General features: G+C 33.5%; 1 protein-coding gene across 2 annotated transcripts in view; it reads left to right on the top strand.

The window, feature by feature from the left end:
* Positions 1 to 987: 987 nt before the first annotated feature.
* LOC129751243 (chondroadherin) overlaps positions 988 to 21,221 on the top strand; it is a 66,084-nt gene continuing 45,850 nt past the window's right edge. The window contains exon 1 of one of the 2 annotated variants that reach the window (XM_055746625.1): positions 988 to 1,649. The gene's annotated coding sequence lies outside the window, so the exon portion shown is untranslated. Of the gene's footprint in view, positions 1,650 to 1,970; positions 1,990 to 21,221 lie in introns of those variants that run through there. The other variant, XM_055746626.1, reaches the window with a different exon arrangement.

The raw sequence follows: 21,221 nt of genomic DNA, 5'->3' as shown, positions 1-21,221 counted from the left end.
AATCATCAGTTTGCTTTCGTTGGGAAATTACTCATTCTTCAAAAAATATTTGTAGTTTATGAAGAATTAAAAGTAAGAAGATCATTTTTAAGGAAACATAGAAAAGGTTAGTCAAATCTACATAAGCCATGGGACACTGAAACGTTTCATCCTAGGTATCCTGCAATAACAAGCTCGATGTGTAAAGAATTAGTCAGACCAACCGAAAAGTATTCGAAACTTCTACCTAAGGAAGGAGAAAAAAAAGTCTTGAATGAATCCTTTACCAGTTTACAACACGGATTATTACTTCGCACTACAATTACCTGGCTGCTAGAGAGTGTTTAGTGTCCTCTGTCGGCAGACCAAAAGAAAACCATCTGATTGTCTCGTGTTTCAGCTTTGTTATGATTTTAGGAATATTTTTCACAGGTAATAATTTAAACCGAAATTAATTTTTGAAATTGAAATTTTGAATAAACTGCAGTGAACCTTTCAAAAGTGAATTCCGCTTTACACCATCATACAACAGATTCCTCTTTAAAGTGTTCCGAAGCATCATTTCAATCCATGAATGCAAAACTCACTCCACCCATCAATAACAATAACAATGTAGAGAAGATGATAAAGCGAAAAGATGATACATCTCGGAAGCAACCCGCACCTGGGTGCAATAAACCACCGTAAACAGATCGCCAGGTAGGAAAACGCGCGCACCAAACGTAAATTCAAAATCATCACCACGTGCTCGAGTCCGGTTCGGTTGTCAGCCAGCCTGAGAGGAACCCTACAATTGTCCACTCGCATGCTAGCTTCCATGCTAATAGCGCTATCAGCACGTGCTAGTCGAAAATGCATGCGCATGGTGTCTGCTGCCTGCCTGCCGAGAATGAGTAGGCCTTTCATAGTTTAGGGAAACACGAAAACATTTTCCAACTGACTCAGCCAGCAGCTTAATTCTTCTGGTTTGGTACGGTTCAGCGTCAGGCAAACAAACTAGGCAGCGTGCTCTCGATTCTCGACTCAAACGCGGTCCCGGGACCGCACGGGATTGATGGGATGATGTCTTTCCGTTTACACAATTCCGTAAAATTGAACTGATTTAGTATCACTCGGACGGACGTCGGGATCGGTCGCAATGCGCTAAGCTAGTAGGTGGAAGAGTGCGCGCGTAGTTGTTGTACTTCGATTTTATTTTGGATTATGTTAATTCGTGCGTGAAGGAAACCGTTGCTGATAAGCCACTGCCGTCTTGAGACGGTTCAGCCGTGATTGTGATAATCGATCGGTCAAACATGAAGAAGTGGTTCAGATTCTTTTAGCAGCAAACTGTGATGATTCTAGTTTTCTTTCTTGTCTCCGGAAAAAGAAGCAAAGATCTACAACAGAGTGTAGGTAAAAATATAGTTTTGATTCACACCTTGTTACTCTTTGCTGCAAGGAAGCATCCATAAATATGTGAACAAGTGTTGCTGATTGGTGTGCTGATAAGAAAATTAAAAGAAAACAAATCTTCCGCTAGTGTGGCCCACCTGTTGTGGGGGGATGGAATTTTTAAGTGCGCTGAAGCCGAATGGTGGAAGAAGTGGTAAAACAATCCTTATCAATCTCGCTGCTGTCGACGAGAGGTTCTGATAATTTATCAACGAAAAGTGTCGAAGACGGAAAATGTGAGTAATTAGTTGAAATTTCAAACGAACCAAGAAGAGTCACTCCCATTGCATTGCGATGGGACTGATAGTCAAACGGCTACAGTTTCGATGTAAACGTGCGAAGAAAAACGTGCCCAAACAAAATATGTGATAGCCAAATGTCATTTAACGTTATTGTAATACCCCGATTGAAAGTATGTTTTTAATTCTAGACGAGTAAAAATATCTGCTTATTTTAATCGAGATACCTGGCAGCACAGAATTAGAGAAGACACCTAAGGTTGTGAACGGCAAAACGCCAATATCGGAATTGAAGATCACACCAAGTTCAAAAGCTTGTTAAAAATCAACACCAACTGTGAGTAATGTGTTCAGTCGTTCTGAGTAACAAAAGCAGAAAGGACGTTTGTTTTCAATTATCTATAGGGCTTTTGCTACACATACATAATACAAGAGGTCTTTTTGGGCCCACATTAGATATTTTTGTTCACAATTTCGCTGAAGTTCAACTGAAATGTTGATTTTTTCTAAAATCGATTTGTGTCTAAGAAACAGTCAGTTAGTGTATTTATAATAATCTTGTTTCAAATAGAACTATTATTTACATTTTTTATTGATCATCAGTGAGGAACATGGACAGAACAAATTTAAACAAAAATCAAATGTTCCCTTAGGGAACTTGAAATGAACTCTGTAGATACTTTTTAGGCGGTTTCAGATCCACCTGTAACGAGTTTTCTCACTCGGAGGATGAATTTAAGTGTCAATGTTGCAAAATTTGGCAAAAAACAATCCACATATTTGTTATGTTTCCATTTATAAGAGTCGAATGCTGGGAATGAATTTATAATTTAGTGAACAGATACACTGGGTTATTGAAAATTATCCGTATTTTGAAACTTTTCCCGTGATTTGGTAAAATTATCGAAAAAAATATAATTTTTCTTTCAATTTGCATTCATTTTACAAGTAGCTTTAACGTTTGTTTGCCCAACGGCTCTCTAGCACACATGCTCTATTGACAAAACATCAGCCAAAAAAAGGTGTTATTTTCAAAAATTAAAAAAAGGGTAAAAGTTTGACAATAGGCGTAAAAAAGGAACGCAAATATTTATATCAAGTACAAGTTGTGTATATGTATATAGGAGGTATAACGATATGTAAAATTCCCAATTCAGCCATTTTGATTTTGCTACTGCGAAGTTCGTAAAGTTTGTTTACCAACAAAGCTCAAACAAACCTACCGAAGTTTTCAAACGAACTCACTAAACCTCACCGCGCTCTCCTCGCCTATTTACCGACAAAGTCAGAGAACCTTCATAGATGTGTTGTAACCTAGATAGGATCAAAGGCTGAAGCCTAGAATCCTATCTAAATAAATAAATAAAAAATCTTGTGATATAATAACCTTGATCAAGTAGTCTTTTCAAAAAGGATTCCTAGAAAGAAAAAAATGACATCCTTGAAATTTGATTATGCTTATGATACGTACACAGCCAGATCTTGTCAGCATTCCGGTGAATATTAAAAATTCATTCAAATTCAAAAGTGTATATTGGGTGGTTGCATCCTCCACCTCCATTTTCCGTTACTTTTTGGCCCAATGCTTTTGTTTTGGAGGAAACTGAAAGAAAGTTGATGGATTTATCTGTTTTGAAACTAACAAAACATGATTATTTATGTGCCACTAAAAACCGTTTATTACTGGAATGTCTGCTGGCAAAATCTGATAAAAACGAAGCAAAACCATCAAGAGTTTAAACTTAAAGTTTAATCGGTTAGTAAGGATTGTAAGTTGCGAAATATATGTACATACATACGAGAGTACTTTTTTAAAGCTTTTGAAAACAGAGTCTAAAAAAATCATTATATTTTTACAAAATACAAAAATACATACTTTTATCTGCTAGAAACCTTGTCATGAGCAGAAATACTATAGAACAGGGATGAGCAACCCGCGGCCCGCAGGCCGCATGCGGCCCTCGAGACATGTTTGTGCGGCCCGCGAAGCTTATCTCAAATTAAATTTATTTCACGATATTTTTCGACAATAGATTGTCAATTATCATAAAATAGCTGTCTCTACTAAACCAAAAATATATCAACAACTTGATCATATATATATATGTTCGCAGTTGCATTTTTTCCGTAATCAAAAAAATTGTTGACTTTTTTGTAGGATTTTAGCTTTTTTTTTTAATTCTTTTAAAGGCATGGATGCAATATTATTTATTGGAAAAATGTAATATAGAAGTGAGTTAAGTCATTTATTTTTGTTCAAGCGAAGTTAAAATTTTATGATGAAGTGAAATATTTTTTTTCTTGATTTAATGAAGGAAATAAGGAAAGTTTTATAACAAGACTGGATGAACGATTCTAGATTTCTTATAGACATGACTCAGCAAAATTCTAAATTCTCGACAAAAACAATATCTGTAATTCTGTGATTCAACCTAAAAAGTTTGTAATGATTACTCAGGGGAACAGCATTTTTGGTGCCAATGTTTCAATAACTGATTTTGAAAGATTTTGGCGTCCTGGCGTCAAAACATATCCAAGATTTTATCTATCGCTTCTAGTTTCGTTGGTATGGCGTATGAAATTTTTTTTAAAGTTGATCAGTTTTGGGTAAAATTGATCTTTCATAACTGATAAGCCAATAAATCTGCATAAAAACAATAAAAAAGTTTTTCAATCAATTTTCGACCCTTCATTTAATCAAGAACTCAGATATTACCAAGATATTCATGGATCAGAGATACCACGCTTTAAAAAAATGAATTCTACGATTTATAGAAATCGCTTCAGGCATCATTTAAGAAAGTCATTGAATATTGCTATTAAGAATTTTAATTCATTCAACAGCTTTGTTGCAGACTGCGAAATGAATTTACCTATGGTCTTAAAAATTTCAAAGATTTAATTTAGTTTGATTTTTCCTTAAAATTTCGAAAAAATTTCCTTTTTTGCCGGTTTGGAAAAAATGACGAAAAGAAAACTTCCATAACTTTAAAAAAAAATTAAAAAATACTTGGGGCCTTTGGGAAAGTTCATCATTGAGTCAATAAGTATTTGTATTTTGTCAAAGTTTTGTTAAAAAAATAAACTAATTGAATAATTAATTTTTTTCCTTGTTTTAAAAGTTATCTCGACAACCAGAGCTGGTAAAAAATATTGAATAAGTCCAAATCAATTCTGAGACACCTTGCAGCTCCGAAAAATGTGAATTTTGTTTTTTTTTTGTGTTATGTGCAATTTTCAGACATTTTATAGGCAAATCATGCCAAACATTGATTAAATTGATTCATTTTACTTCAGAACTAGCAAACCACATTACCAAAGTCATGATGCAGCCTTTGAAAGCCTATTACAGAGGTATCTGCATTAAATTAGGAAAATTTATGAAATCTGTCAAAAAAAATCAGAATTAAAAATTTTAACTGGTACATTAACAAATCTGGTTAAAAATCTGTAAAATAATGAGTTTATCCTGATTTTGAAACCTTGCTCAACATCTCAATGCAATGATTTCATTCGGAATTTCAATTAAAAAAACCGTTTGAAGAAAAAAAAAAGAACTTACACGACAAAATTTAAATAAGTTTTGAACAAACTTTTTACAGAAAAAATCGCTATGGTTAATCACCATGGAAATTTTGAATGAAATTGAAGACGAAAAGTACTATTTCATAAGTTCGAATCTGGGGCTTGTAATATAGCTCAGTTGGCAAGTCTGTTGTCTCCTGAGCCGATGTCCGCGAGTTCGAGCCCAAGAGTAAACATCGAACACAGTTGTACCGGATAAGTTTTTCAATGACGATCCGCCAACTGTAACGTTGATAGAGTCGCGAATGCCATAAAGATGGTAAAACGACTATAATCGAAACAAAAAAAAAAAATAAGTTCGAACAAAAAAGTTTTTTTTTCAAAAATAGGTTCAAATCTTTTTATAAACCATAGAAAGACTTTCAAAAATTTTCGTTTTTAATAAATTGAAGCAAATAATCTATCTTTTTCGTAAAAATGAATATTTGCTTAATATTTCAATTAATTTAAAATATTATAGAAAAATGATCAAGATTTACTGACGAACTTACTCAATTTCTGCTAGTTTAATCATCTTATATAAAAAAAATGTTTATGCAAGTACAAAAATTCGTTTTATTTATCCTTTTCAGCTTTGTTTTTGTCAAAAAATTTTATTATAAAAAATAACGTAAAGCTCTACAAACCATTATTACCTAAATTTTATTTTCAATGCGGCCCGCCGAAGGAATTTCAAATTAAAAGTGGCCCGTTGCTTGAAAAGGTTGCTCACCCCTGCTATAGAATTCAACCGCTGGAATTGGTTTGAAATAGGGTTTTTCACAAATATTGCCGTCCAAAAGAAATCATCGACAGATCATTACCTCGATACCGGCCTACAACTTATTTACGAGCTTTGGAACTAGCAAAAATTTGTTGTTTGAGATAAATTTTTAATGTCTCATAGCTAGGCAACACTTTCATCTTGTCGGAGAAAAATTTGCGGGACATTTCAGCGATCTACACTTAGTTTTTCGGTAATTCAATATTTAAAAAAAACTTGAAAGAGCCGTGACTTCCCTGATGACCCTTAACCGTAGTTGCCGATCATGTGTTTCACTCCAACGCATCATTTTAACTTTGCGGACATTTTTGACAGTGTTTGCATTCTTTTCCACAACTCACACACAAAGATTCTTGAAAAATCAATGGTTTTGCATGCCAGCTATCGATTTGACAATGATGAATTTTGAAGGAAACTGTGCAAGATTATTTTGTTTTCTTGCATCGTTAATATAAATATTTAAAAATTAAAAAAATAGGTCGGATAGTACTTTTTACAAGGAACAAAATGCTGTAAAAATTTTGTCCGATAACTAGAAAAAAAAAGCTATAAATGTGCTCCTTGACGATGGTAACCGGACTTTCTCTTCTTGAATTCCACGTTCATTTTCACGTACGAATGACAAAGCGAAAGCCTTTTTCACCGATGACGAAAAAGTATTTGCTACATAAAAATTTGTTTTTAAATTTCAAGCACATTTCAAGGCAATAAAAGCCTTAAAAATACAACAAACTTCCATGTTTGCAATGTACCGCAAACGATAATTTTGATTTTAAATTTTTGAATTAGCTTGGGCATAATTAAATTGTACATATAAAAAGCGCTTCTCAACGAATAAAATGTGAAGCCCGGTTTACAGTTCGCAGTGAAATGTTTAATCGGTCATGTCTCCAGAATTAGCAACAGATTTATTCAGTGGCAGATAGAAATTTGTTTCGATCGGAAAATGACAGATCATGCAAAAACAAAAGCCCCACAGCTAGCATTTAGAAAAGAAAAAAATTTGAAACAGCATTTCGTACTCAAACTCGAAAAATGAAGTACATTCCGTTTAGCTTCAAGTTTCTGCTTTCGATTTTCGATCAAAAACTTTTAGACATCTTTGAATAAACTAAAAAAAAATCTGCATTTTGATAGGCAAACGTGTCTACCATTTAAAAGTTATTAAATCTGTGAACATAACTGAAAGACTCAATAATCAAAATCATTTTATTTTATTTAAATATTAGGTGATATCAAAAATACTATCAATTGCTTTTGCTTTGAAACAGTTGTTTGATCAAATGTTTCGATTATGAATTTCTTTATTTTCTGCTAGAACAAGTGTAAAATAAATGCTTTCTCGCACTTGTCAACATCTAGTGAGGTGTTTACCTTACTATATTACATTTGGCTATCCATAATTCGAGCTACGTAAAAGCTATCTGAACAAGAAACGAATAAGGTTGGATCTATCGAAATATCACGTAACTCGTTTAGGGTGGAGAGAAGGTATAACAACTTTTTATGTTTGATTTTTTTGGGTGAAAAACTCTGATACGAATGTGTTACGTTAAGGTTGCCAAAATTTTTTCAGCACGCATCCGGACCATTTTATATAAAAACTTGGCGAAATCTGGCCATTTGATTTCAAAAGTGTCGACCATAAATCGGGGCAATATCCGGATAAATGTTCAAAAAACCCGGAATTACTTAACAAAAAAATTTAAAAAAATTGTAAAAACTTTTTTTTTTTTCATCAAAGCTTATCGACAGATTTTGAATCATATTTTAGGCTTCCAGAAACCTTTCATGATTATTTATATAAAACTTGCGTAAAACATTTCGTTTTGGAGGCGTTCGTTGTTTTTTTTTTTTTGGTTTGCTAAAAAAAGTGAATAAATCCGGGCAAAATCCGGGCAATTTTATTAAAATCCGGGCAACCGGACCGGGCCGGCGAGCTCCTTGCTCATTCAACGATTTTTTCGAAACCTAAGTAGCAAAAGTATTAATATGTACTTGAATCGGCATTAAGCGGATCTTTACTTAGGTAAATTTCACGTAATTTGTATGTACATTAGGGTGACAGCCAAATGGGTCATGTCGAATTTTGCAAACCGACCATATACATTTTGTAGATTGGTCTAGAAACACTGACCTATGCTCAATTTTTCGAAACCTCATATCACCTAAGGGGGGACCAAAGGAAATCGGAAAATTCGGAATATTAATTTTGATACCAAATTACTTGAAAATGCATGAAACGTTGAAAACTGGTGTTATCTTAAAAAAACGTTTAGTCAAAGATCAACTTTCTTGGACTTTACGGTTTTCGGAGAATCAACGGAAAATCCCCCTTGTAGTGGTTTTTGAGGGTAAAAACCAAAACTTTGAGCGCATTAAGGCACCCCTAAATAAAGTCTGATTGATCTCAAATTAGCACAGGTCAGTTTTTAGGCCAATTTACAAAATTTACATGTTCGGTTTTCAAAATACGATCATGAAATTTGTCTCATACATCCATCGCCACCCTAATGTACAATGTGTAAATTGACCTAAGTAAAATTTGACCTAACCGGATTTGATTTAGAGGTGCTTCAAAGCGCCCAAAATTTCATTTTTTTACACTCAAAATTAAATCTGAATAATCGGGAAAATAAAAACTTTAATTTTGGGACTTTTTTCGTTTTTTTTTTCGGAAAACTTGTACAATTCTGTGAAATGTTCAGGAATTGGTCTATAAAATACATCACAAATTGCTCCAAACCTCAAGTAACCCATTGTGATGTTACAAAGGTATCTACACTAGAAATAATTTTCACTTAAAATATAAGTGACCTCTGGAGTGAATATTGGCCGTACGTAAATTCATGTGAATTTTAAGTGACGTGAATTGAAAGTGATCAAGCATGTGGATTGTAAGTGTATGCTCAGGTCATTCAATTTTTCTGTAAAATCAATTTTTTGTGATATTTTTTGTATTCAAGCAAACAACTATGAATTTTTTCAAGAGTTGTATTTATTTCAGTTAATTTTATTCAATAAGACATTCAGAATTTAAAATTATATTTTTATTCATTTGTTTTGTCCAACAGATCCGACGCAGAAAAAATGTTCCGATTACAAGAAGCAATAATCGTCACGAAAAGCCTCTCCGGAACATAATTTGTATCAGAATCTAAAAAATACCAATAAAAAAAATGAAAAGATACAACCATTGATTGACTTATCTTACTAACTAACAACAAACATTGCAGTGCTCGCCACGTTTATTGATGATTTTTCATGAATATTTCCACTTTTTCCTGTCTTCAGTTCAAGTTGCTTTTTTGGCAAATCGTTGCAAATCCCGAGCGACAATGTCCACAAGCAATGAAAAAAATATCATTGCTTGAAATCTAACACATTACTATCTTGCTCTACTTACATACTCCATTGAGTTCAATCGAACCAAAATAAAAACAATGATTCCCGGTGCAGGCGACCGACGATAGAATTTTAAAATGCCAGTCATTTAAAATTCAAGTGATGACTGAACAGATATCGGATCGTTCATTTAAAGCTTGAATGAAAGACAAGTGGAATGAAAGGAAGAAATGCACTTGTCCCTTACTTTTAAGTGAATTCTCAAGTGTATTTTAAGTGTGAATTTGGGTTCAGTGTAAAACACATTTTTGCCCATGTTTCGCTAAGGTGGTTCAAAAATAATTTAAAATAAATTTTATAGAAAGGAAAAATAGTTAAATATTTAACAAACTACCCCAATTTGCAGAAAACGACAAACAAGGCAAAAAGAACCAAATGACTTGAATAGCAAAAACGTCAAAATGACTAATATCATTTGATTTTTATTTTTTTTTCAATAATTTCCAAAATTTTCAGAAATTGTCGATTTTAAACTTTTTTAAATTTTCGTAATCAACACATTAAGAATTAAACACATTAAAACGAGAATTGTCGGATTTGGTCCGCCATGTGTTAATAATATTTTTATTTAAAGTTTATTATTATTGTCTTTTCTGATAGTTTTGTCAGTTTTGTGGTTTTGCCGGTTTTTTTTTATTTTTATCATTTCGTCTATTTGGTAATTTTTTGTAATTTTTATTATTTTACCATGTTTAGTCAATTGTCAGGTTTGTCATTCTTGTTATTTTTGCAAAAAAAAACCCTTATATTTAAGGTATTTAAATTATTGTATGACCCTCCTCAGCGAAAAGCTACCGTTTTTAAACATTGATATGGGTTACATGATTTGAAGCGCTTTGTGATAGTCTCAAAATAGACCCGATATTTGGTAAAAAATGTTTTGCAAGATGACACCAAATCTTGACGTTTTACAACAATTTTTCATTATTTGGCTTCAAGATTAAAATTCCGATTTTTCTGATTTCCTTTGCACACCCCAGGAGATCAAATTTTCGCAAGTTACGTCACATGACTCTTAGAAAGCCTAACTTAAAAAAAATTATTTCAAACCGAAAGACGTCCAAGATTAGCACGTTCATCTGATGAAAAGGTCAAAACCCGACATATGAAAAGAAACAATATAAGACCGAATTTGTTTTCTAAACAAATGCAACACTTTGTTTTGTAAATAACTTTTGAATGTATCGATGGAAATTGATGAAATTTTCAGTGAAGCTACCTATTAATGTAATGTGTACATGTTAAAAATTTGGTGACAATTTGTCAAGTGGTTTTTCAGATAGCGTCCAATACTGAAGTTCTCTCTAGAAAGTCCCAGTGGGAGACCCAAAAACAGTAGGAAATCAACTTTTCGGCCAAAGTTGACTTGGTAAATCGTTAAAAGAAGTCCTAGAGGACCCAATAGTGAGTTAAAATTTGAATAAAAGTGAAGATAATTGATTCCACGAAGCAAGTGGAATGTTAGAGGTTTTTTCAATCTCCATCCGAAAATATGAATACTCCCCCTAATAAAAAAAAGTCAAATTTTTCGGACTGCTTCGTCTAGCTGGCTTATAAATAGACCTGACTTAATTTTTACAATTCAAAAAAGCTACCTACCGCTAAAATAAACAAAATACGGAGATCAAATCGTGCGCCAAATATTTAGACTTCTATTTGGACTATTTTGAAAAATTTCGTAATCGATAGCAAAACGAACTCTTTATCGGGCACCCGGCAGGTTTACAATCAGAAACTTTTTGTTGGCAAGTTTTGCCTCTATTTTTCGGAGATAACCAAGGAGAAAAAAATGAAAAATTTAATGTTAAGTATTTGAGGAGGCTAACGATCTGTGGAAACTACAAATTTCTCAGTCTTTCATAAAGATTGACACGATGAATGGCTAAAAATACAAAAAAGACTGCCTCCAAATGCGACCATTTTCTCTGCGAAGCACATAATTTTTCTTTTCAAGGGAGTTCAACAACCAGGGTCATTCTTCCCTAAAACCACTTCAATAGGTCCCAAAAAGTTTATTTATACTCTGTTTAAGTTGGATCTGGAATCATGCCATTACATTACGCAAAAACGGTAGTAGGGTGATAAAAAGTCAAATATGTTGTTTTTGTGCCGAAGAAAGACAATCGGCTAAATTTGTTATAACTTCGACCACATTCAAAATTTTGAGTTAATTTGAAGGTCAAGCTTCAGGAAACAGCAAACGTAATCAAAAGTAGCCTTGATTTGACAAAAAGGTGGTTCATTATAAATGGCGCACGTTTGGCCCGAGAATGAAAGTCGAACAATTATTTCATTGGACGCTATCTCAAAAACCACTTGAAAGAACATCATAAAAATTCGCTTATGTAAACTTTACATTTACAGGTTACTTCGCTGAAAATTTCATCAATTTACATCAATGCATTCAAAAGTTATTCATAAAACAAAGTGTTGCAGTTTTTCGAATATAGTTCTTATCTACACCCATAGAAGAGATTGCAAAAATCCAATGCCTATTTAGCAAATCTGTGTGCCGAAAATGCGCTGAAAAGTGTACTGTACAAAGATGATATGGATGGACTGGCATAAAGACTCGAGCTCCCAAGCTAAATGATGCATGACCAACACATTCAAGTGAAACAAGAAATAAATGTTATGGGATTTTCATCCCAATTTATTCCAAAAAAAATATAGTGAGAATCGAACTCACTGCAACATCCCATCTCGGATTGCCAGTCCGATATCTTACCCAGTGTACCATCTTCGTCGGTTAGCAAATGAAAGTTTATTTTCATAGCCTTTCTGCCACTGCCGAACACCAAAAACGCAATGAATTGGCCGGCTGCCGATTGGCGGATGTTTTTTTTATCCTCCTTTGTCTTTGACGGGTAAGGGATGAGAATGGGAGGTAAATGGGGTGGGAATAGTTCCATCGACTGGAATCTGAGCTAGCTCGACTTATCTGATCCCAACGCTGCGGCCGAAACCTTCTCGCACATCTTGAATTACGTTATCGATCGTCACGTACCAAAACACACTACTGAAAAGAATATACGGACTTCCTGGTTCACGATTGAACTACGACGACTAAAGACGGCAAAGAGATGTGCCCTTAGAAATTATAACAAATCAAGATCCTCCTACACTAAGGACATTTATCGTAGACTAAATTCTGTTTACAAAAAAAGTCAGCAAACGTTGTCACCAAAACTATCTAGCTCGAGTTCGGCGTGATCTCAAGTCCAGACCAAAATCGTTTTGGAAACATGTTAAAAGTCAGCGGAATGCACTGGCAGACCAGGTGTTTCTGGATGACAATGCGGGGAACTCTGATCGTGGAGTCTGTGATCTCTTTGCCGAAAAAATTCTCGTCTATCTATAATACAGTGACGACGAGTCATCTCAAAAGCAGCAGCTAAGCTAAAAAATTCTTTCTCTACGGGTCCGGATGGCATTATGCGCAGTAGCCAAACAATTCGAATTGGTGATCTTGGATCCGATTTTTTTGTCCTGTGAGTTTTTTTTTCCCGACTATCAACACGTATTTATACCCAAGCGCTCCACGATAACTAACCTTCTGACATTTACTTCTTACGTGCATGGAAGTTTTGCAACGAAGTCTCAAGCCGACGCTATTTACACCGATTTGTCTGCGGCATTCGACAAAGTCAACCACGATATTGCCATTGGAAAGCTGGAACGCCTGGGTTTCTGTGGAACTCTTCTTGACTGGCTCCGGAGCTACCTATCTGGACGTAAATTAACAGTTCGCACGGGGGACTCTTTCTCCAGACAATTCTCTGCTTCTTCTGGCGTGCCTCAGGGAAATTTAGGGCCGATTATTTTCTTGATCTACTTCAACGATGCGCTCTCACTCCTCGACGGCCCAAAGGTATGCTATGCTGACCAACTAAAACTATTTCACAACATCAACGGCCAGGACGATATTGATTTCGTACAAAATCAATTTAACCTCTCCGCACACTGGTGTGATATAAACTGTCTACCTTTGAATCGCAGTAAAAGTGCAGTCATCAGCTTTTCAAGAAGGCGGCAGCCTATTTCCGCTGAGTACTTCCTCGGAGATTTGTCAATCGCACGCGTAGAACACATCAACGATCTGGGCGTAATCAAATATAATAATAGTAGGAATATTCCTCACTCCCCAGAAACTTGAAGGACGCATGAAACGCGCCTCCTTGTGAGGAAAGTTCTTACGAACATGAATAAATGCTACCGAGAAGACCTAAGTTGCCTAAGACTAAATTTCGAAAGCTTCTGGCGAAAACTGTTATGCTCATTATCACCAAAGCTTTGTGCCCCGATCTGAAAATTATACTAAAAACAACACAAATATATCTACTATTTTTTTTCATAATATCTTTCATGATAAGTAAGTTGACTTCGTTAATAAATTTTATATTCAAAACTAGCAGACCCGGTAAACTTCGTCTTACCATGTTCAATTTGGCGTCCATTTTCTATTTTTCCTAGTTTTCTTTACATTTCCCTTTTTTCCCTTTACTCGAATCGTCCCGCTCAATTCTATCAAAATTAAACCAAAGAATTTAAACTCAACGGGTCTTTTAAAATCCAATTTTTGTAACTTGTTCAATATATAACTGTATGTTGATAATATGTATGTTTCATTTGCTGTATTCCATTCAGTAGATTTATTCCGTTTTGTTATATTGTTTTAAATATCGGGTCAATTTTTGAAGTATTTGCCGAATATTTTGCCTAATGCAGCGCTTTCAGCTCCCAATAAGCTTTGGATGGTGTATTTTTTAGAGCTGGAGAAATAAAAAAAAACATAAGAAAAAAATTTTTACTAACCATTTTCAAACAGCTTTTTATTCACCATCCTCATCCTTCGAAGCAGTTTTAATTAAAATCCATATTTTCACCAAAATCATTTCCAAAAAGATTCGCCTGATACTTAAGTTATAGACTTCACACATTTCAACTTAAAGTATTCCCAAACAGCACTTGTCATGGCATAAAATTTGGCGATTTTGTGTAGATATTGCAAATTCCTTTTTTTTATTCAAGCAAAAAATGCAAATTTATTCCTTTGAACTTTAACCCAATGAATCAAAGAAACGATTGGTTTTGAAAAGAGGAAAACATATGTTAAGATATATTCACCCATTTTTTTTAAAGATTTTATCGAAGCAGTTCTAATTTCAAAATTTCCTGAACATTGTTGGTGGTGATCTGCGATTTCATTTGGGATTACGTCATATTTTTAAGATTTAATAACATTTAATTGAAAAGCAGATTTTTTTTAAATTTAATAGATCGAAAAGAAATAATCTGTTCGGGCTTCGATGGTTTCATGAGTTCATTTTGTTTCCTGGAAATTATCATACAAACAAAACCTTAATAAAAATTATGTGTCTTTTTTACTGTAAATCTTAATTTTCAAAAATGAAACACCGGTCAAATCCTAACGAATATCACCACAGTTCAACTTTCATATTCTCTAAATAAAGTAATATTTTCAACAACAAAAATAGTAGTTATGTTGACAAAAGGAAATATTGAAGTATACATTTGTCCCATTTATTGGGGCAAGTGAAAACACATAGGTCTTTTTCAGATGCGTAAGTGAAAAGACTTTAAAATGAATTTAATACTTGTTCTTGTTTGTCTGTTTTATCAACTTTCATTGCTATATCCTTAATAAGTTTTTCTCCGGAATAAATTAATGCTTGGTAATTCAATTTCACTGAATGCTGTTCTACCAAAAGACCTCGATTTACAGAGACCTTTACAATAATTTTGATTATCCGCTTCAGATTCAGCACTCGGATATCCTTTCTGGCCATTTTGGAGATAAAATTCTTAAATTGTAGATGTTTCATAGCTAAATGGCGCGTTTTCACTTATTCCACCTAAAAAATTACAGGAATAAATATTATTTTTAACACTTTCAGGTCATATTGAAAGTTCATCATAAAAATCTGCTGCCCCTGGAATATCAATTACAAAAAACTTTTCAACAAAAAAGTGAATCAAAAGTCTTTTCTATATGGCCAAAATATGTAAAACAAAAACACACTTTTCATGTTAAGTTTGTACTTGGATTGTGTGTGTAAACAAACAGTAAACGTCTAAACAGTTTTTTGGTGAATGATTTAGAAAAAAAGAGTTAAGATTATTTAATCAAGTTTTTTTGGGCCCAACAATTTTTAGATGAAGCAATAATGTATACATTTTTTGTAAAAGTTGATAGTTTGCACTTGCTCTAGTCTACTTTCTTAATTGAAAATTCTTCCGGAAAATGCATATCCTAACGTTTTGTTATTAAAAAGTAGATTATTGATAACTTCAATTTACGTTTGCAAAAAATAAAATACATAGTTCAATCCTATCTAATCTATTTCAAAGAACAGACTCTTGTTGAGAGGACGAATGACCAAGTTGATTAAACTCCTCTCTAAATAAACAAAATAGAATAGAATAGAATCTTGTTCTGTTAATGTGTCTAGCGTTCTAGGCGTATTGGATTATACGAAATTAAACGTAAAGCTTCCCAATTTCTTATTTTCAAACGTCCGCAAATTGTCATAACATTATTTCATATTTTTCTTTACCAAATTCATATTTTTTGGACAACAATTTACTGCTTAAATTAACACGAATTAAAAATGGTTTTAATATTTGAAATCGTTTATATGGTTTTGATTCGATCGATAAAATATCAATCCGTGTCAAATCTAGGCGTCATTTATTACCATGTGCTGTGTACAAATAAGCAAGAAAAAAACACATCTAGGTTGCATATCGCACCCACGTGCATAAGAAATATAGGTACTTGGTTGAGAAATAGGTGCCTAATTTTTAAATTTTTCCAGCGATCAATGAACAGTATGCTTTGGTTACTATTATCTTGCATCGACGTTTGCTAGCGACGCCTCGCCCATGGAAACGAAAAACAAACCCCTCGAAGAAAAGAAAATCTCTTAAAATGGAGCTTGACTTTTCAATTTCAGATTTTGGCAAAACAAATATTAATGTTTTATTCGATCAGCAAAATGTCAACCTGAGTCACATCTAGTCGTCATTCATAACCATGTGCTGTAGAAATGAGCTAGGAAATTACACCAAGGCTTCATATCGCCACCACTTGCATTGAAAATATGCTTGGTTGAGAAATACGCGCCAAAATATTCTCACTGATCAGTATGCTATGCCATGGTTACTTTCTTCTAACGACGTCTGCTCGCGACGCCTCGACCTTGGAGACGAAAAACAAACCGCCCAAAGGAAAAATCAATCTCGAAAAATGGAAGCCATGACTTTTATTTGGTTCAAAAAAATACAAATTTAGTTATTACGGACAATTGATGCGACTTTTTGATATTTTTATTCGATATAAACCGATTCGCATGGCTACAGAATATTCTAAAAATAATTTTATTTGCATCCTTTGGCTAGTTTCGGAGGAGTAGTACAACAAACACCGTTACAAGAGAATTTTATATAATTGATTAGATTTTGATTTATCGGTTCAACATGTTTTGCTGCTCGTTTTGCGTGCTCCCGATAATAATAATAATAATAATAATAATAATAATAATAATAATAATAATAATAATAATAATAATAATAATAATAATAATAATAATAATAATAATAATAATAATAATAATAATAATAATAATAATAATAATAATAATAATAATAATAATAATAATAATAATAATAATGATGATGTGGTCATCAATAAATCTCAAATAATATTGTAGAGTACATTTTAAGATCAATTTTCTTAGTAAATTGTTGCCTTCTTATGATTTCTTTTATGAAATATTCAGTATTGTCCAAAAAGTGAAATTTCCTTCAATGATTGTTCCAATTCAAATGACATTAGAATCTCAAATTGTAGATTTATCAGCATACTCCGTCAGTCGGGACCTTTTTTCCATTCGGCAGAAAACAACACAAATTGAGAACCATAGCAACATACTTTAATACACGAAGAAAAGTTGGAGTAGGCTGAAATTCCTATGTTGAAAATAAAACATAAACAAAATTTTCTGCGTGGTCATAGAAATGCAAGTTCAAACACGAACTTTTGTAGTTAAGACGCGAACCCACGGTTGATGGAAAATATGTTCAGAGTTTCCTCAGTACCTCAATGCTTGAAATTTCCTTCTAGTAAGAACTTTCTCCAGGAGGTGGTGCTGATATACATGTCCTTGTTGAAGTATATGAAGCAAGCTGAGAGCAAAGATACCATCACTTCAAGATAAAGAAGTGGGCTTTGCCACGAACATTAATTCTTCTATACGGACTTTCGATGTTCGCAACGCCACCTTACGAGTTGGGGCAACAAGATTCATGCATCTAGCCATGGTAACCAATGTGTGTCTTGGAAAAACAAATCTGCTTTAAAAATATATCTGTTGGAAGTGAGTACTTCAGAGCCATGGCCGTAGGAACGGGGGGGGTTTTGGGGGTTAAACCCCCCCCATGAGGGTCCAAAAAAGCAAGCTAGGTATTCAACTCTACACTCAAAATTTTAAATCCATAATCAAATTATGATAATAGAGCAAATGTATTCACGAAAAAAATCTAGACTAAAAACTAATGCCAAAACCTCAAAACCCCATCCAAAATTCAAAATTTTGCTACAGTTTTTCAAAATTTTCTCCTTTGTTCATAGACTAAAATTGTCAGAATTTTTCCGGGCAGGACGAATCCGGGCTTTTTTTATGTAAAAACCAGGCAAAATCCGGGTTTTTGATTTTAAAATTTTCTACCAAAATCCAGGCTCATAAAAAATCATGAAAAAAAAAAACTTGAAAAAACCTTTCCTGATAATTTTTTTTTGAAACTTGCTCCAAAAATTTTGGGCGCATGAATAAAAAAATAATTTACAAGTCAATTTGTTTTTTAAAGTTTGATTTAAAAATGAGAATGAGAACAAACCTGGCTTTTCCAATTAAATCCGGGCAACTGGGTCAGACCGGATTTTTCCCAAATTTTATATTAAATATACGGGCATATTTATATTATTTGTCGGACCTTGGCAACCTTATTACCGGGTAAAATTAAATATTCAGGAATGGATATTAAATTTTAAATTAAACCCATTTTGGAGGGTCTGATTCTATATTCCCGTAACCAAAATTGTATTTCTTCATATTTTCGTATTTCTGATTCTGTATCAAGTTTAGGATTCTTGATTTTCAGTTCGAAAAATCATAAGAAATAAGGAGTGAAAAGCTGCATCGAAATTCTGATTCGGTTTGCTTTTTATATCAAATTTGAATCATGTTTTTCGAAAATCATTTGCAATTTCAATATTTTGATAATAGTTTTCTGAATATGAAAAAAAGAAGAATTTTGTTTTACATTTTATTTCGAAGTTCTCAAACTTTATTCTAAAATTAAATTCAAACATTAAATGCTTCTAAGTGGCGATCCAAAATTCAAAACTCAGATTCAGATTCATCATTTGAAATTCACATTTAAATTCTGATTCACAGTACAGATTAAAAATGAATAATTGAAAAAATGAATTAAGATTAAACCAGCGATAACGAATTTAAATAAAAAATTCATGAATGATGATTCTGGAACTTAGCTCATAAAATTGTGATCTGGAATTCAGATTCGGAAATTGTATTTTTTGAACATTTCAGAAATGGTATAGAAATTTGGAAAAAGGTTCAATTTTTGAATTCAGGTTCAGTCTTAAGATATAAAATTCAGGAATGAGTGAACGAGTTTTCCAATCAACATAAAATTGTAAAGGAATTCAAGAGATCATGAACATGAAAACTTGCTTTTAAATTTCCAGATTTAGTTTTTTTTCAATCAGAAGAAGTTTGTACACACAACTCAGCTGAAAATCGCAGATATAAAGTATTTGAGTTAATTTTCTATGTTTTGTTTTATGCAAAATATCCCAAATTATATTTAAAAAAAATTCCCACAGAGTTTTCATTATGGAATTGATTCTTTATGAAAAATATTTCCTGTTGAAAAACAAGTATCTGATCTTCACCTAAAAAATTTGCACAAAATTCTATATTTTCTCGGTGTATTGATTAACATGATTGATATTGAAGTTTTTCAAAGCTGAATTTCAAACTGAAATCATAAATTTAGTTCAAGTTTGCTTCGCGTAAATTTTATCCGAAAATTTGTTATCACTTACTGTTTTTTTCTTTGAAATTTTTTTTATTTTCTTCAAAGGTTAAATTCATGGAATTTGCGTTTGGAAGATTGAGCTTGTATGTTTTGAGCATAGAATAAGTTTTTTTTATAAATTGAAGGCTAGCTTAAAAGAACTTATTTTATGCTTCGACCTACCAGACTCTTTAACAAATTCTTAAATTTGTACTTTCGATGAAAGGAAATTCCATATTTTGTTTCTAGAGGTTTCATAAAAAAAACCCTTTAGGCTAAGGATACATAATATTAATACAAAAACTATTAACGAAAACTTAAAAATGAATAATCATATAAATAGTAACATATAAATGTATTTTTTCGTACGTTTTTGGGCAAAACATCATAGGTAAAAATCAGTCACCAAAACCCCCCCCATGAGTCGGTTCTTCCTACGGCCCTGTTCAGAGCCATCTACAATGCTTTAAATGGTAAAAATGTATTTTGGTTGAACTTTTGGACGAATTATAAACCATATATTGCCATTCGGAAAAAAATGATTTGAATTTGAATTAAACCGAAACTCTGCTTTTCTAATTTTACTCTGTTCGAGAAGAAAATCATCTATTGAATGCTCAATTGGGAATCTTTTTGTTCATGAAAACAAGTATGTTGAAATTGATACCAACAGTGCGAATACGAACAACGGTTGCTTTGATAATTTTGTATGTTATTTGACGTTGAAGTTGTTGAATACTCAAACCATTGACCCCCATGGAGGGTGTACAAGCTATTTTAGTCGCCTGTTATGATACCCCTTCTCAGAAGGGAGCAGCACTGAGCGTATAGAAAGAATTTTCGATAAGTTACATGGGTCTGCTGAGAGTTACCAATGTTGATTATAATATGTTTGGCGTAATTCTAGACCGGAAGCTGGAATTCAGGACACACACAAATTACGTTGTCGACAAAGCCTCGAGAAGTCTTGGAAATTTATTTCGTGTGGCCCAGGACTTCAAGGATGTGTATTGCCTGAAAAGTTTGTGCTGCAGTACCGTTCGCTCTATCATTGAACATGCATCAGCTGTTTGGTGTCCCTACTACCAGAATGGAGCCGAACGGATCGAGGCTATGAAGCGGTGCTTCTTGCGATTCGCCCTTAGACACTTGCCTTGGCAAGTTTCACCGTTTCACTTGCCAAGCTTTGAACATCGATGCCGTCTAATAGACATAGACACTCTTCAAGCTCGCAGAAACGCAGCTTCCTTCGTCGCCGATCTCTTGACATCGCGAATTGACTGCTCCATGCTCCTAGAAGCCATTCCTTTAAGTGTGCGACCCCGTGGACTTAGAAACCAAGATCTTCGATTGTATGTTCCCATTCAATTGAACAATTATGGAGCTAATAGCGCTATCATTGGTGTTATGAAAACATTCAACCCATTTTTTGAGCACTTTGACTTCGACGTTTCGAGAGATGTTTTCCGTAAAGTTTTAAGTGTAATGAGAACCCTGTAGTTAGACTCAGTACTCTTTGTTTAAAAAAAATTTTAAGTCTTCATTTGATTTGTAATAAATAAATCGTCAATAGTAAACTACAAACTGTTTTCTATTGCCGGTCGATTTACATAAACGCGCACAGCTGAGTTTTTTGCCGTCTATTAGAAACAAAGAATTTTTTTCTTCTAATGCCGATTTACATGCACTGT

The sequence above is a fragment of the Uranotaenia lowii genome, chromosome 3, assembly GCF_029784155.1.
Source record: "Uranotaenia lowii strain MFRU-FL chromosome 3, ASM2978415v1, whole genome shotgun sequence".
NCBI classification, from domain to species: Eukaryota; Metazoa; Arthropoda; class Insecta; order Diptera; family Culicidae; genus Uranotaenia; species Uranotaenia lowii.
This window is presented reverse-complemented; position numbering and strand designations above follow the sequence as displayed.